Genomic DNA, 17,511 nt, shown 5'->3' on the forward strand with positions numbered 1-17,511 from the left:
AAGATACTTTTTCTTACATTGTAACTTTCAATACCTTATTTTCTTTGCTTCCACCCACCTTCCCTTCTTGTATTCTTATTTTTAAAAGCTAATTCAGCAAATCATCAATTGCTTATATTCAACTTTCCTCCTTCCCATTACGTTCTACTCATCTTAGTCGCAAGAACCCCTTCATTACATTTTCAAAGCCCTTAACACTCATTGATTTTGCAATGTCTTTGTAGATAAATCTTAAACTTCTTCCAGTCCTCTTCCACCTGCTCTTCTCCTTGATCTCGGATTCTGCCGGTCATCTCTGCCAGTTCCATATAGTCTATTACTTGCATCTGCCATTCTTCCAAGGTGGGTAGGTCTTGCGTCTTCCAATGCTTTGCAATGAGTATTCTTGCTGCTGCTGTAGCATACATAAAAAAGGTTCTATCCTTCTTTGGCACCAATTGGCCGACAATGCCCAGGAGAAAGGCCTCTGGTTTCTTCAAGAAGGTATATTTAAATACCTTTTTCAGTTCATTATAGATCATTTCCCAGAATACCTTAATCCTTGGGCACGTCCACCAAAGGTGAAAGAATGTACCTTCAGTCTCTTTACATTTCCAACACTTATTGTCGGGCAGATGATAAATCTTGGCAAGCTTGACTGGTGTCATGTACCACCTATACATCATTTTCATAATATTTTCTCTTAAGGCATTACATGCCGTAAATTTCATGCCGGTGGTCCACAACCGTTCCCAGTCAGCAAACATAATATTATGACCAATGTCTTGTGCCCATTTTATCATAGCCGACTTAACCGTCTCATCCTCAGTGTTCCATTTCAACAGCAGATCATACATTTTCGACAATGTCTTAGCATTGGGTTCTAACAGTTCAGTTTCTAACTTTGATTTTTCCACCTGGAAACCATTTTTCCTGTCCAAATTATAGGCCTCTCTTATCTGCAGGTAATGTAACCAGTCCTGTACCTTGTTCTTGAGTTTCTCATAACTCTGCAATTTCAATCTATCTCCTTCTTGTTCCAAAATTTCCGAATATCTAGGCCATTTAGATTGCATATTAAGCTTTTTCAGAGCTTTAGCCTCCATTGGCGACAGCCACCTAGGGGTCTTATTTTCCAACCAATCTTTATATCTTGTCCAGACAGAAGCCAGAGATCCTTTGAGGTGCTTCCTTCCTGCTGCTCTGTAACCCTGTTGCAGCAGACTGGGGCCAATGGGAGTTGTAATGCAAAACAGCTGGAAGGCACCAGGTTTGGGAAGACTGGCCCAAAAGGCTTCTTGCCTCTACAAGATGCACAGTTGGCTGAGTCACCGGAGAATTTGAATACGGTTCCAGGTAGTGAAAGGGAATGAGATGGGCGATATTGCAGAGCCATGCCAGTTGCTCAGACATGTCAACATATCCGGTGCATTTGACGTATTCCCTAACCTATGCCTCCTCCCTCTCTCCCAAGACTTCTTGAGCCTTTGGCTATTTGAGAAAGACAGATACCTTATACTATGGCTCACTGACGTCAGCAGAGCCAGCTGAAATTCAAAGGAACTGGGCAGCCTAGTTTTCTGTGTCCAGGAGTGTTGGGAGGCCCCTATTCCCTGTCCCGCAATATGACCCAGCAGAATACTATTGGAACTGGGGGAATTGTAACTATACAACCATGTTTCAGGACTGGAAGTTGGGTTTTTCTTCTTCCTCTTCTTCTCGTTTTCCTCCAAGAAGCTCAAGGCGGTGCACAGGGTTCTCTGCCTCCTCATGCTATCCCCACAAAAACCCTGTGAGGTAGGTTAGGATGAGAGTAAGTGACTGGCCCAAGGTCACACACCCAATGAGCTTCATGGCTGAGTGCTGGATTTGAACACAGGTCCTAGTCTGACACTTTAGGTCAGGGGTTGGCAAGGCTTACCGGGCATGGGCCAGATAACTCCTGCAGAGATCCTCTGTGGGCTGGGCCAGCGCAGCACGACGCCGGAAATCGTGTCTGCACATGTCTGTGGTGCCGGAAATTGCTTCTGTGCATGTCCAGACGCCGAAAATCGTGCCTGCGCAGAAGCGATTTTCGGCATCTGGGCATGTGCAAAAGTGATTTTCGGCGCCACAGACATGCGCAGACACGATTTTGGGAGCTGCGGAAGGGAATCCCCGCGCCGCGCTGCACCGGTTTAGCGCAGCGCGGGGGGATTCACCGAGTGGGTGGCTCGGTTCGGGGGTGTCTCATGGGCCGGTTAAGTGACCCTCATGGGCCACTTCCGGCCCATGGGCCTTAGGTTGCTGACCTCTGCTTTAAGCACTGTGCCACAGAGGCTGGCCGCCACCAGTTAGGTAGCCTCATGTCTCACTTTGCAGAGGACTGTCCTCTGTTTGGAGGAGTCCTCTATCTGATGTCAGCCATAAAGAGAAAGAACCATCAGAATGGAAAGCACATGTGTCAAAGTTGCCCCTCAGCAAGGTCATAGTCTTCCCCTGTATGATGAGATGTATTGTATTTCTACATAGATTGTAGTCCAAAACATATGAAGGGCACCAGTTGGCTGTACTCTATTTTATTAATATTTGATATGGTTAAATAACTTTGACTTTGGACTCTCTGAGGTCCACCTGGATTCCTCGCACCCTCGTGCCTCCCCGAACTTATTAAGATTTCTGCCTACGGGCCTGGCTCTAGGTTTTTTATTTATTTTTGAAGCTGAGGCACAGTGCCCGAAGGGTGGAAAATAAAAATAAAAATAAACAATAAGACTGCATACACCCTGCGTACCTTTAAAGCATGTTCAAAGTGCATTCATTTCCCCCCCTCAAAGAATTCCGAGCACTGTCATTTGATAAGGGTTGCTGTTAATTCGGTGAGGGGCAAACTACAATTCCCAGAATTCGGCGTGTGCGTGTATGTGGAAATGTGCTTTAAAAGTATAGTGTGTACACAGTCTTAAAATCAAGTGTGTGGCTTTTGGGTGGTTTGAATTGCGGTGGTGGGATGTTGATTTTGAGAACAGTTGGAAATGTATTGGTTGCCCTGTTCCAAGAACCATGTCTGCGCCACTAGGATTTGTAGGGGAAGCACTAAGCTCCGGTCTCTTTTTCAGAACACTTTGAGGCTGGTTATCTTGAGAATGCGGCATTTCTCATGGGGAAGACAAAAGGAGCACAGGGCGAGACTCAGCCTTTCCCACAGGCAGGCTGGATTTCCTGGCCTCAGCGCTTTGCTAACACTGAAGCCAGCTCAGCAGAGGATGCTGGGGAGAGGCAAGGGGGCTGATTGGCTGGCTGCAGGGATCACGCAGCACCTGATTGGCCAGAGGCCTTTTGCACACAGCAGCCACGCTCCCTGCGCCTGATCCCTCCTGCCTGTGCCTCCCACTTACTCAAGATGTTTCATGAGCGAGCCCCGGTCCCTAGAACACACAGTGCCTTGCCTCATCTGAGTCATAACCCGATGAATTATTGCGATCTTACTGCTAGCTCCAGAAGAAAAACTTTGGGAAACTCCAGGGCAGCTAGAAGAACCAGTTTTAGACCTGACTGAAGTTTAGCAAATGCAGTGAGCAAGCTCCCCTCCACCCCAATTCGCCTCACATATAAAGTCAGCTTTTGAGTCACACAGGAGTCTTCTTCTGGCCTTGATGTTTAAAGTGTATTTATACTTACTTTGTCAACAGTCAACAGAGCTTTTGCTGAATTCTGCTGGCTTCTTTTCGCACTCAACTCTCTGTTTTCAGAAAATTGACACACCACAGGAGTGTAGAAGGTGGCCCACTTCCTTTATCCAGGCAAGGCACGCCTTGGGAAATGGGTTTGAGGCATGACTAAATAAGGCAGTGGCAAAATTTACTTGCTTTTCAAAGAAACGACACAATCCCCAACAAACAACCTTATTGTTTTCGTTCAGCTAAATTAGGCAAATGATTTGCATCTGAAGGAACCTTCCTTAACATTAAATTTTCTGATGGGCAAATGATGGAATTTCATATTCCTGAATATTTTCTGAGTTTCTGAGAGTTGCCTGAATCTCAGGGTCTCGTCTGAAGTTTTGGGATTTTATCCTCTTTCTCAGGGTTTTTTTTTTTTGGGGGGGGGGGAGAATAATAAAATCACAGTTAGCCAAAGTCAAGGGAGCAGGTTATTTTTCTACTTGGCTGTGTGTTCAGTTATGTCTTTTTTACATTTATATTCTGCTTTTTTCTCCAAGGAGCTCTCCCCTCTCCTCATTTAATCTCCACAACAACCCTGTGTGGTAGGTTAGGCTCAGACTGACTGACTGACTGACAGACCCAAGGTCACCCAGCGACCTTCATGGCTGAGTGTGGATTTGGTCTCCCATGTCTGAGTCTGACACTCTAACCAGTACACCACACTGCACCTCAACTTTACAAATACCTTGCTTTCAATGGTCATGTAACTTTAGGAGCAAGAAAAAGATAGGTCCTTGCCCTGAAAACCTTACAATCTAAGACTTTGCGCAAGGAAGGCAATTGGTGTGTGGCGGGGGGGTTAGATGAAAGTGTGTGTTAACTGAGAGAAGATGCATTAAAGCATACCCAATGCACAGATATGAAGCACATGTCTTCTCCCAAAGAATCCTGGGAGCCATAGTTTGTTAACTGGGTGCTCAGGTTGTACCTCTGTGAGTGGAAAACTACAGGTTCCATTAGTCTTTGTGGAAGTCATGTGCTTTAAATGTGTGTTGGATGTGCTTTAAACACTGTGAAATTATAGAGGTGTACGCACACACACACACACACGGTAGACAGATGATAGATCAGGCATAGGCAAACTCGGCCCTCCAGATGTTTTGGGACTACAACTCCCATCATCCCTAGCTAGCAGGAGCAGTGGTCAAGGATGATGGATAGATAGATAGATAGATAGATAGATAGATCATATTTTCTGCCCCAGAAGAGTAGCAATGCTACACATTAGAACACCTCCCTTTTGCTGGTGAGAGGGGGGCCTTCTGGTGGCAGCGGAAGTGGTGGGGGATGTGGGGTCCTGCCTCTCGTGGGCTGGCTCTGTTTCACACATTTATGGAGGAGAATAAGTCTGTCAAGGGCTATGAGCCTTGATAGCTCAATAGAACCTTCAGGCTCAGTGGCAGTCTACCTTCAAATACAGTGGTAAAGGTAAAGGTAAAGGTACCCCTGCCCGTACGGGCCAGTCATGACAGACTCTAGGGTTGTGCGCCCATCTCACTCAAGAGGCCGGGGGCCAGCGCTGTCCGGAGACACTTCCAGGTCACGTGGCCAGCGTGACATCGCTGCTCTGGCAAGCCAGAGCCGCACACGGAAACGCCGTTTACCTTCCCGCTAGTAAGCGGTCCCTATTTATCTACTTGCACCCGGGAGTGCTTTCGAACTGCTAGGCTGGCAGATGCTGGGACCGAACAACGGGAGCGCACCCCGCCGCGGGGATTCGAACCGCCGACCTTTCGATCGGCAAGCCCTAGGCGCTGAGGCTTTTACCCACAGCGCCACCCGCGTCCCCAAATACAGTGGTACCGGGGGTTAAGTACTTAATTCGTTCCGGAGGTCAGTTCTTAACCTGAAACTGTTCTTAACCTGAAGCACCACTTTAGCTAATGGGGCCTCCTGCTGCTGCCACGCCGCCGGAGCACGATTTCTGTTCTCATCCTGAAGCAAAATTCTTAACCTGAAGCACTATTTCTAGGTTAGTGGAGTCTGTAACCTGAAGAGTATGTAACCCGAGGTACCACTGTACCAACCCGGGAGAGTTGTTGCTTTCCTGCCCTGCTTGTGAGTTTCCCAGGAGTAACCGGATGAGGGCAGAAATGATGTACCAGAAGGAACTCATGGTCTGGGCAGTGCTTAACCACAGCTTCTTCCCAGCCAGCGATGTCCCTATCTTCATCGGAGAAATGTTGGAGGGTATGCAGCTCTGATGTGGAGTAACAGCTGAAGAGGGTTTCTGAGCATGCACCAAGTGCCTTTGGGGGGGTCTCTGCTGAATACCCACAGCTCGCCTTCTCCTTGTGGGATCCACAATTGAGCTTCAAGTGAGGGAGTTGCTGACTCTGGGACTGAGACTGTTAGTCACCGTCCTATTCAGAATTTTAAAAATAGAATTTTTTCCCTGGAGGGGCAGTTCCCCGCCCCCGTAGGAAGGGTGGGGGTGGAGGTGCTGATGCTGATGAAAAAAGGGGCCAAAGGATACCCTCAAGCAATGCTGGATTTCCTCCTCACCCTCCTTAGTCAGAGGAGCATGCTGCTGGCACATGGATGTGCACATGAAAACGGGCCTCCTCCAATCGCCTGCCGGCTGTTATCTCTTCCAGCCAATCAGGGCGACTTCCCTTCACTGTTGAGAGCGTGTGTGAAATTGCACCTCATCATAGCCTCATGTTAGGAGCAATAAGGAGGAGTGTCAGTTTTCAAGGAAAAGAAAACGGCCGGCTGTTTACCCTGCCTTCCTCTTGCAACCGAACCCTCGCCCCCACAATTTCTGGTTCCTTATTTTCAATCCCACCTCGGCATCTCTGCACACCCCACCCGCCAGATCTGGTGCAGGGCTCAATTTGACCTGGCTGCCAGCCAGTCTCAGCTCCAGAACCTCTCTGCTTTTGGGGAAGCTGTTGACTTGGAACCATTTCGATCTAGCTCTTCAGGCCTGCTTGAGGTACTGAAGCTGCCTTGGTCATGGATTCACAGAAGGGACCCTGGTTGGTGGCATTTATTGGGGGACAGATGTGGGGAGGGTGACCCTGCTCGTTCCCAGCATCTCCTGATCTCTGGCCACTGTGTTCTGTGCTCTAATAACTTCCAGACTGTATCATTGCAATGTGTTCCTTGTGGGGCTGCCCTTGAAGACCACTCGGAAACTTCAATGGGTCTTAAATTCAACAGCCAGATTACGTACTGGCCAGGGTTCCGTTTAGATCTCATATAAACACTGTTTTGAAACATCTGAACTGGTTGCCAGTTTGTTTCTGGGCCCAATTCAAGGTATGCACATTGGTGTTTAAAGCCCCAAACAACTCAGGCCCCAAATACCAGACCCTCCAAGTGCCGCTATTTTCCAGGGACTGTCCTGGATTTATAGAAGCTGTCCCAGTTTCTGAATTGATCCTGGAATGTCCTGCTTTTCCTTAGCACATCCCTATTTCCATCAGAGAAATGTTGGAGGGTATGGAATTATCCAATTCCCGAGCCACCTGAAGGCAGCACTGTATAGGGAAGGTTTTTTTTAATGTTTAATGTTTTATTGTGTTTTTATATGTGTTGGAAGCCACCCAGATTGGCTGGGGCAACCCAGTCAGATGGGTGGAGTATGAAGAGTGAATTTATTATTATGGAATAGGACGTTCCTATTTTCATCGTAGAAATGTTGGGGGGTATTTTATGCCTGAAAGACGCCCTCCTTCCCTACAGCCTCTCCTGGGTGCCCAAATCGGCAGAGGGAGCCCTCTTGGTAGTTCTCCCACCCTCAGAGGTTCAGGGGGTGGAGGGCCTTCTCTGTAAAGGCCCCTAATATGAGAAGTCCCTCCCCAAAGGGGTTCATCTGGCTTAACCCTTTTTTCCTTTCCCACTGTGTTCTCCACAAAAATGACCACCTCCAAAGCTATTTGTTGTTGTTGTTTAGTCGTTTAGTCATGTCCGACTCTTCGGGACCTCATGAACCAGAGCACGCCAGGCACTCCTGTCTTCCACTGCCTCCCACAGTTTGGTCAGACTCATGTTTGTAGCTTCGAGGACACTGTCCAACCATCTCGTCCTCTGTCATCCCCTTCTCCTTGTGCCCTCCATCTTTCCCAACATCAGGGTCTTTTCCAGGGAGTCTTCTCTTCTCATGAGGTGGCCAAAGTATTGGAGCCTCAGCTATTAGCTACCATGTATACCCTGGAAGGGAATCTGGAATATTAGGGATGTTCCTCTCCCCAGCACTAATAGGATCTCTGTGTGTGTTTGTGTGTGTTCCTTTCCATAGTTGGGAAGCAAAGAGTTAAACCTCCCCACCCCATGTGCTGTGGTCCTGACAAAAATCATGTCCCTGGTGTCAATCCCACCACCAATAACAGATCTGGTTGCAAACAATGCATTTGTGGCACTCTCCCCTTTCTTCTTCTTTAGCGATCACTCATAGCCAAATAAGATTGTCTTCCATGAACACGGTCTTAACAGTGATTCCATAAGTGACTGTGGAGACCAATTCTGGATCCACATGCCCTTCCACAGTGGGGACATAGGTTTCCGGGCGGGAGTTGATCACGGTGAGGGTTTGCCAAATATGCCTTCCTCTTAGAACATTTCTCCCTTTCCTCCTGAGTTCAAGCATCTTCAAAGTCCATGACACCTTTGGTAAAGGCTGTTCTCCAACTGGAGCACTCGCAGGCCAGTGTTTCCCAATTGTGGGTGCTTATACTACATTATTTTCGATTTGCCTCGAGAGAGTCTTTAAACTTCTTTTGTTGAACACCAGAATTTCAGATCTGGCAAAGAGATAGAAACTGTGCCACTAAGAAAAAAAACCCTATGCCAACGCTAAGGCTGATTTTCAAATAAGAACCAGAGAACTAAATAACATGTGGTGGATTAAAAAAAAGCTCAAGAGATCCAGCACTTAGCTGACGTACAGTTTCTTTAAAACCACAAAGACCATCTATGGGCCAATAGATCATGGCATATGCCCCCTGTGCTCAGCAAATGGTGCCACACTTCTAAAAGAAAAGAAGCTATTGCACTGCGCTGGAAAGAACATTGCCAGCGTCTTCTTAACCACAACTCCCCTGTAGCTGCTGAGGTCCTCTCAGAAATTCTGCAAAAGCAAGTTAGAGATGAGCTTGCAGTATCTCCAAATCTGGGAGAGTTGTGTACAGCTATTAACCAAATGAAAAACAACAAAGTCAGCAGACCTGATGGGATACCTGCTGAAGTCTTCAGAGTGGGCAGAATTGAACTTACATAACAACTTCACAAGCTCATCCAAAAAATCTGGGAGAAAGTGGAGATCCCAGAAGACTTTAGGGGTGCCAAAATTATCAATCCCTTTAAAAAACGGTGATAGAACGGATTGCGGAAACTATCAGGGCATCTCTTCATCAGCAGTGGTCAGCAAAATTATTGTAAGGATCTTAGCAAACCGTCTCCTAACAATATCTGAGGCTATCCTTCCTGAATTCCAAAATGGTTTTCGACCTTCTCTAGGGAAACAGTGGCATTGGCGTAGGAAGGGGGCGGAGGGGGTGGTCCGCCCTGGGTGCCACTCTGGGAGGGGTGACAATCTGGCCCCTGCCTCTCCCCCCAGCTGTAGAGCAGCCGAGGGAGCCCACAGTCCGTATGGGTGCCACTTGCGTGCCGTCTGTATGGGCATCCGTACGGACTGCCACTCTCGCGCACCATCCATATGGGCTGCCTCTCGCACGGTGACCGTATGGGCCTGTATGGCCACCGTGCATGAGCGGCAGCCCATACAGACTGCGCATGTACGGCATCCCATACGGGCTGCACAGCCCCGGGTGCCGGAGAGGGTTTGTCCGCCACTGGACAGTGGATATGATTTTCACTACTCGACAGCTTCAAGAAAAATGCAGAGAGCAAAACCAACCCCTGTATATGGCGTTTTTTGACCTGCCTAAGGCCTTTGACACTGTAAATTGTAATGCCCTGTGGACTGTCCTTCTGAAAATTGGCTGCCCAGATAAATTTGTGATTTGTGAACATTTGTGAACATCCATGATAATATGACAGCAACAATCGCAGATAACAATGGCTCTCTAAGTGAACCATTCACAGTGGGATCAGGTGTTAAACAGGTTGTGTTATTGCCCCACTTCTCTTCATTATTTTCATTGCCATGATCCTACACTTTGTTGAAGGGAAACTCGCCACCGGAGTAGAAATCATATACCAAACAGATGGAAAGCTCTTTAATCTGAGTATGCTGAAAGCAAAGAGTAAGGTTACCATAACTTCCATCATAGAGCTTCAATATGTTGATGACAACGTAGTGTGTGTACACGCAGAGGATGACCTCCAAAGCATCCCAAATGTCTTTGCAGAAGCTTACGAAAAGCTTGGCCTGTCGCTCAATATCCAAAAAACCAAAGTGCTGCACCAACAAGCACAAAACAACCCCTCTGCAGCGCCACAAATCTAACTCAATTGTGTAACATTGGAAAGCGTGGCTGGGGTGGCTGGGGAAACCCAGCCACATGAGTGGGGTATTAATAATAATAATAATAATAATAATAATAATAATAATAATAACAACAACAACAACAACAGCATCAATCACTTCTCTTACCTGGGCAGTTATCTTTCTACAAGGGTTATCTACAAGCATCGCCTGAGCTCTGTGAGTGCAGCTTTCTCCCAATTGAAGTGCAGGGTTTTTGAGGTCCAGGACATTTGCAGGGAAACCAAAATGCTTGTGTACAAAGCCATTGTACTACCAACCTTACTGTATGTTTGTGAAACATGAACCACTTATAAACACCATCTCCAGCTCCTCGAAAGATTCCTTCAACAGTGTCTCCTAAAAGTTTTACACATCACTTGGGAAGACAGGCGAACTAATGCCAGTGTACTGGAAGAAGCAAAGATCACCAGTGTCAAAGCAATGATTCTTCAACATCAACTTCATTGGACTGGTCCTGTTGTTTGGATGCCTGATTATCGTCTTCCAAAGCAATTATTCTATTCTGACACCTTCCCCAACCAAGGGCCCGCCAGATATTTTGAACTACAGCTGCCACTGACAGCAGATGGAGCACCAAACAGCCATGCTCGCTGGGGCTGATGGGAGTTGTGGTCTAAAATGGCCGAGCTGCGGCTATGGAATCTGTAACCAAATATTTGGAGGGCACCGGGTTGGGGAAGGCTGGTTCTGTGCCATATCTGCCTTGGCATCAGAAAAGTAATTACTGGCTACGTTAGGGTGGGAACTAGGCTGGCACCACTAGAAAACTCACGCAGACAAAATTTCAAGAGTAGTTTACCATGGACAGAGGGCATAGACGGGCGGCTGTCACTTGGTTCCCTGGTCAGTTGGGACAGCTGGACATTACAGGGGTCTTTTAATTACGGGAATAACATGAGATGAAAGATGGAGCAGCAGCTTCTAGAAAAAAACTTTTGCACACGAAAGCTTTCCCCCCCAGAGGGAATTTGTTATGAATCGTGCCATGAGACAGGGAAGGGGAACGGACCTTCGCCTTTCAAGCAAGGTCTCTGGGGACTGAGGAAGGGCATGGTCACACAGTTGGAAAGTCTTCAGCGATTGAGTGCTCATGAGGAAAGACAATGTGCAACCTTTATCCTAGTTGGCCTGGCGACAGGAAAAAAGCCTGCAGGAAAACAACTAATATTAACTCTGACTCTGCGCCACGGCACATGTGCTCTCCAATTTTCTTTCTAGCTATCACCTGCCTAATTTATTCTGCATTTTATTTTATTGCCACCTCACTCTGGTGCACCCAGTGCAGCCTCTTACGATGCAAAATGGTAAAAGCGGCAGAGGCTGGCGTCACCCCCAGACAACCTTGTCCTTGGAAGCATTCATACCAATTTATTTACTTATTTATTGGATTTTTATCCCACCTTTTTTTCTCTCTCCAGAGGGTGCATGTGGGTCTCCTCCATCTCATTTGATTCCCGCAACAACCCTGTGAAGTAATTTAGGCTGAGAGGAATAGTGACTGGCCCAAGGTCACCCAGGGAGCTTCATGGCCGGGTGAGGAGTTGAACCCTGCCCTCTCCCAGGCCCTAGTCCAACATGCTAACCATTGCACCACCACCGACTCTTGTTTGCATCCTGATTCATGAGTTTTGAAAAAACCTATGCCATTAAAACAATTTTTAAAAACAACAACTCTAGGAATGCATTAGCTGTTTACAGACTTTATTCCCCGGCTTGCTGCTTTGATGCTCTGTGAGCAGGAACAGTGACAGGGCTGTCTTTACCTGGGGTTGCAAGGGGTGCGGGGCACCCGGGTGCCGAATTCTGGGGGGCCTGGTGCCCATCACTATTCCTCTCAGCCTAATTCAAATCGGGGGAAGTAAATACAGTAAATGGACAAAAGTACAAAGATTCACAAAATGTTTAGGGGTATGCATCCCCCTGCATCCCCCAACAAAAAAAGCACTGAGTGTATCAAAAAAAGAGGTGTATCAAAAAAAGCACTGAGTGTATCAAAAAAAGATGGGACCAGAGGCTAGGTTCTCTTAACAGGAAAAGGCAACCTTCAGGATTTTGTCTACTGTACTTCATTGATATAATCTTTGCCTTAGACAGTCCTGAACGTGCAAAAGATGTACAGTTTGGTAAGCAGAAAGAGTTTGTTGATGCCTTAAGGCTTTCCTCATGAATCTCACCAAAGTCTGCAGGTGCTGGAAATCATGCAGTTCCTCGATTTAGTCAAAATGGACCATCCTACTGAATGGGGAAACTTGCAGAACAAAAAGTTGCTGGAATCTACCATATATTTGAGAAAGTAGTTTGTCTGTCTGTTTGTTCTCCATAGGTTTGGATGCCTCTCGAGATATCACCGCCAAATTCAGCACAAGGCTACCATCTTGAATCAAGATGGTAAACTGAAACATGACTTTGGTGTGACTTCACATGATTTTTGGCGTAAGGGGTCAAAATTGCACAGATTTCAAAATTGGCAAGAGGGTTCCTGAGGTGGGGTGGGAAGCTTTTTTATGTCAAAGTTGAACCATCAACTGCCATTTTGAATCAAGGTGATGGACCAAATGAGCCCTAATTAAACAATAGCTCCTCCCAAAAAACATGATTCAAGGCCAAGTGAGGCACTCTCTGGGTCAGGTCAGAGCCCAGGGTTATGCACACTATGTTGTCATTATGTTATTCCACCACATTCATTTCAGTGCAAAGCAAACACAATGCAAATGGGGGCAGGGGGGCGGATACATAAACATGTTTTGTTTTCAGTCAGAAAGCAGCAACAGCAGATAACAGTCAATATTCGCTGGACTGATTTCTGTTCTGGGCATTTGGACAAATAAGCAAACACTAGCTATTTTTTCCATGCCCATTTCTGTCAGAATTCTCTGAGTCAAGTACAGTAATTCTGAAGGATTTGCTTACAAGAAATAAAAGTGGAATTTATGTATGGACCTTTAGCGGTGGTTCCTCTTTCGAATTGCAATCAGCTACTTTGGAGGTGGGGGGAACTTGCAGGGTAGGTTAGGTTGAAAAGCATCACCCAATGAGCCAAATGTGGAGAGCCATGTATGCCCACCTCGAGCTCCTTGGAAGAAAATGTGGCATAAATTAATAAATTCCAGCTAGCAAGGCAGACGAGAGAGAGAGAGAGAGAGAGAGAGAGAGAGAGAGAGAGAGAGAGAGAGAGAGATGATAGCACTGGGGGCAGAGCAAAAAGTAAAAGCTGATCAATAGCTTCCTCCTAATTTTTTACTCTTCCCCAGTGCCGAATTACCAAACAGACAGAGTAGGTGCCAGCCCAGCCTATGGGCCCCACACTTCCTGCCCTTGTGCCCACTGCTGAAGGATGTGTGGGTCCAGAATTGGGTCCACACCATTAAGACCATATTCACGGAAGACAATCTTACTCGGCTACGAGTGATCGCCAAAAAAGGAGCCCCACAGCAAGGGATCAAAATAATATTGATTTGATCTTGGAAGAATATTGCAAAAACGTATTAGGAGTTAATTTGTGATGGCCCCACCCCCTGATTTTGGCTGCCTAGCAGCCTCCACAGGGTTTAATCCGGCACTGCCCTGAGACAACCCTGCCTTTCCCTGGAGACAACCCTGCGCATGTTTACTCAGAAGTAAATCCCGCTCTGTCCAATGAGGCTTCATTCCATCCTTGGCTGCCATTGTTGCTGACTCTTCTGGGCTTAAGTAGGGCACTGTTTAATGTCAATAACCAAGGGCGTCATTTGCCCTACATTCCCTGAAAAACAAAACAGGCAGGAAAGTTATATGCCTTTTGAGTCATTTGTTTTTAAAGAAAAGTCCAAAATAAAACAAGTGGGAATTTCTGGGCTGATAAGTTTAGTATACAGTGGCCAGTGCTTTGATTTCCAGAAGAGATAAAGATGACAACATCTCTTTCTAAGGTTGGACCAGCTGTTATGATATAGCAATGGGAAAGCTTTCGCGTGCCCTTGCTCTGTCTTGATAAAAAGCTCTGTGATAGCCCCAAAGCTTGCATACAGTGGTACCTCGGGTTAAGTACTTAATTCGTTCTGGAGGTCTGTACTTAACCTGAAACTGTTCTTAACCTGAAGCACCACTTGAGCTAATGGGGCCTCCCGCTGCCACTGCGCCGCCGGAGCACGATTTCTGTTCTCATCCTGAAGCAAAGTTCTTAACCTGAAGACTATTTCTGGGTTAGCGGAGTATGTAACCTGAAGCGTATGTAACCTGAAGTGTATGTAACCTGAGGTACCACTGTATTCAGGTTTGGAGCCTCACAGGTGTGGGAATCTTAAACCCTTCACCCCTACTGCTGCCCGACTCTAGATTGTGGGTGAGGGGTGAGGTGCCTGCTATTTGAATCAGAAAGACCACTCCAAAGGGATGCAATTTCTCCACCATGGTACAGTGCTACCTCAGGTTACATAGGCTTCAGGTTACATACGCTTCAGGTTACAGGTTACAATCTTTGAGATTGTAAGTATTTTAGGTTACCGGTAATAGCAAATTCAGCCAGGAGGACTACAGTGGTACCTCGGGTTAAGTACTTAATTCGTTCTGGAGGTCCGTACTTAACCTGAAACTGTTCTTAACCTGAGACACCACTTTAGCTAATGGGGCCTCCCGCTGCCGCTGCGCCGCCGGAGCACGATTTCTGTTCTCATCCTGAAGCAAAGTTCCTACCTGAAGCACTATTTCTGGGTTAGCAGAGTCTGTAACCTGAAGCGTATGTAACCTGGAGTGTATGTAACCCGAGGTACCACTGTACTTGGTACTGCCAAGGATTTCTTTCTAGTGTCCAAATTTTTACAGATGGGTGGACAATTAAGCATTGCCTTGATCCATCAGCTAATTACTAGGTGATCTTTCATAAGTTCCCAGATTGGTAGCCAATAGTTGTATTAGCCTGTGACCGCAAAAACAAGCAAGGCAGCAGATGAGCATGTCTCTCTCCACACCCACCCAATGACCTTGTGGGTGGGCGAATACCAAGATCACAATCACCACGTCCTTCATTCACCTGGGATTCTCCAGGGAGAGAAAGACGTGGGCGAACTAATAAAGGGGAGCGTTATCAACTGCCTATCAAGTAACCACACCCACTGCAGGCTCTCGACTCAATCTAGGGCGAACGCAGCTGGTTGAATCATAGAACTGTCGAGTTGGCAGGGTCCCAGAGGCCATCTAGTCCAACCCTCTGCAATGCAGGAATCGCAGCTCAAGAATCCCTGACAGGTGGCCATCCAACATCCGTTTTAAGACCTCCAATGAAGGAGGTTGTCTCCAATGAAGACAGGCATGAACTGTTCTAGATTGAGGAAAACTGTATTTTTTGTGCTACGAATAGGTTAGTGTTTTTAGGCAGCTAGGGACAAAAAATATGTAATAGATCACCCGCTCAGAGACCCCAAAGCTAATTCTCCCCTGGCCTCCTCGCTGGCCCAAGTAGGACCAATTCAGCCAGCTAGCCCTGGGGATTATCTAATTGATTTTTTATTTTTGAATTTTATTGTTATTCATGCTTTTATACTGTATTTTATGCTGCTTTTATAATTAAGTGTTTAAAATTTGTTGTTAGCCGCCCTGAGCCCAATTTTTGAACCGGGAAGGGCAGGGTATAAATAAAAATTTATTATTATTATATTTATTACATTGTGTGCAGACTCTATAGAAGAAAACAAGTGTTCAGTCTCCATTTATTCTAAAATAAAATGTCTCTGTGTGTACACAACACAAGTGTCTTGTGGCGTTTTGAAGACAAACAGATTTGTTATAGCATAAACTTTTTGGACTAGAGTTCACCTGATGAGGTAAGCTTCTATCCTGAGCAAACTTTCGTTGCAGTAATTCTGTCTATCTTCAGCGTGCTGCAAAACTCTTGTTTGTTTTTCATAAGCTTATATAAGAAAACGTTGGTCTATAAGGTGGTGGTGAGGGGGTGGGGGACTTCAGGTCCTAATTGAGCAAAACCTTGATTAGGACCAACCATGACTTCTCCAAAACTTCATCTGGAGAGTCAGTGTGGTATCATGGTTGGAGTGTCAGACCAAGACCTCAGAGACCAGGGTTCAAATCCCCACTCAGCCATGAAATTCACTGGGTGACTTCGGAGGCCAGTCACTGCCTCTCAGCCTAACCTACCTCACAGGGGCGTTGTGGGGATTAAATGAGATATAAGGAGACAAAATGGAGATATATAAATGCAAAAAGCAAATAATAAGCAAATAATTGTATACATAAAATTTCCATAATAAATACTAATTTTACACTCTCCACTCTTAGTTTTGCCTTCTTTGGGCTCGGATACATACTCTTTGCTATGCCTGCTGAGGTGGGATCTGCCTTGACAAGCCCAAAGTCAAGCCAAGCCCTTCGCTGCCCTTCCATTGCTACAGCAACAAGCCAGGATCTTGCCAAGCCCCTTCACTACCACGGCTATTTCTTCCTTGCTTTCAGTCCCCAGTTAGGCAGGGAGCTCTCAACTCCATCTCCTTGTAGGGCAGTGGGTTCATGTCCTCTCCAGATCTCCCTGATGCCTCCAGGGTGGTAAACAACTTCCAGGAAAGATATCTGGATACATATCCATGCCTGTGTATAAATTAAAATCCCCCCTCCCAGACAGCTGGTATGTGTAAACAGCCGCCACTGGATTGTGAGAGGCTTCTGTGTGCTGAGTGATCAAGCTTCAAAAATATCCACTCTGAGTCTGGCTGGGGAGGGGAGAACCAACATACTCCTCCTGGATTGCCTCGTGAACCTTTTTTGGGAGGGAGGCATGAAATCACCAAGGGACGCGGGTGGCGCTGTGGGTTAAACCACAGAGCCTAGGACTTGCCGATCAGAAGGTCGGCGGTTTGAATCCCCGCGACGGGGTGAGCTCCCGTTGCTCTGTCCCAGCTCCTGCCAACCTATCAGTTCAAAAGCACGTCCAAGTGCAAGTAGATAAATAGGCACCGCTCCGGCAGGAAGGTAAACAGCATTTCCGTGCGTTGCTCTGGTTCGCCAGAAGCGGCTTAGTCATGCTGGCCACATGACCCGGAAGCTGTACTCCGGCACCCTCGGCCAATAAAGCGAGATAAGCGCCGCAACCCCAGAGTCGGTCACGACTGGACCTAACGGTCAGGGGTCCCTTTACCTTTACTTATGAAATCACCAGGTAAGCTCTTAAAAAAAGAGGGGACCCCACTGAGTTCACCTGGAAGCTGGACCCGTGGTCTATTCTCAGCTGAGTTATAAGGCAGTTGGCTTTTCCTGAAACTATATAGATGATGTGATTCTGCAAGAGAGCAAGAATATTATGGTGTTGGGCATAGAAAACAGCTTCCTGATAATCTAGTACACTCACAGACAGACAGACAGACAGACAGACAGACAGACAGACAC

The 17,511-nt window shown here is 46.7% G+C and overlaps 1 protein-coding gene across 1 annotated transcript in view; it reads right to left on the minus strand.

The window, feature by feature from the left end:
- Window positions 1–17,511, minus strand: part of F11R (F11 receptor) — a 313,105-nt gene that overhangs the window by 218,521 nt on the left and 77,073 nt on the right. The gene's annotated exons all lie outside the window — the stretch shown is intronic.

Source organism: Podarcis muralis, chromosome 16 (genome assembly GCF_964188315.1).
Source record: "Podarcis muralis chromosome 16, rPodMur119.hap1.1, whole genome shotgun sequence".
NCBI lineage: Eukaryota > Metazoa > Chordata > Lepidosauria > Squamata > Lacertidae > Podarcis > Podarcis muralis.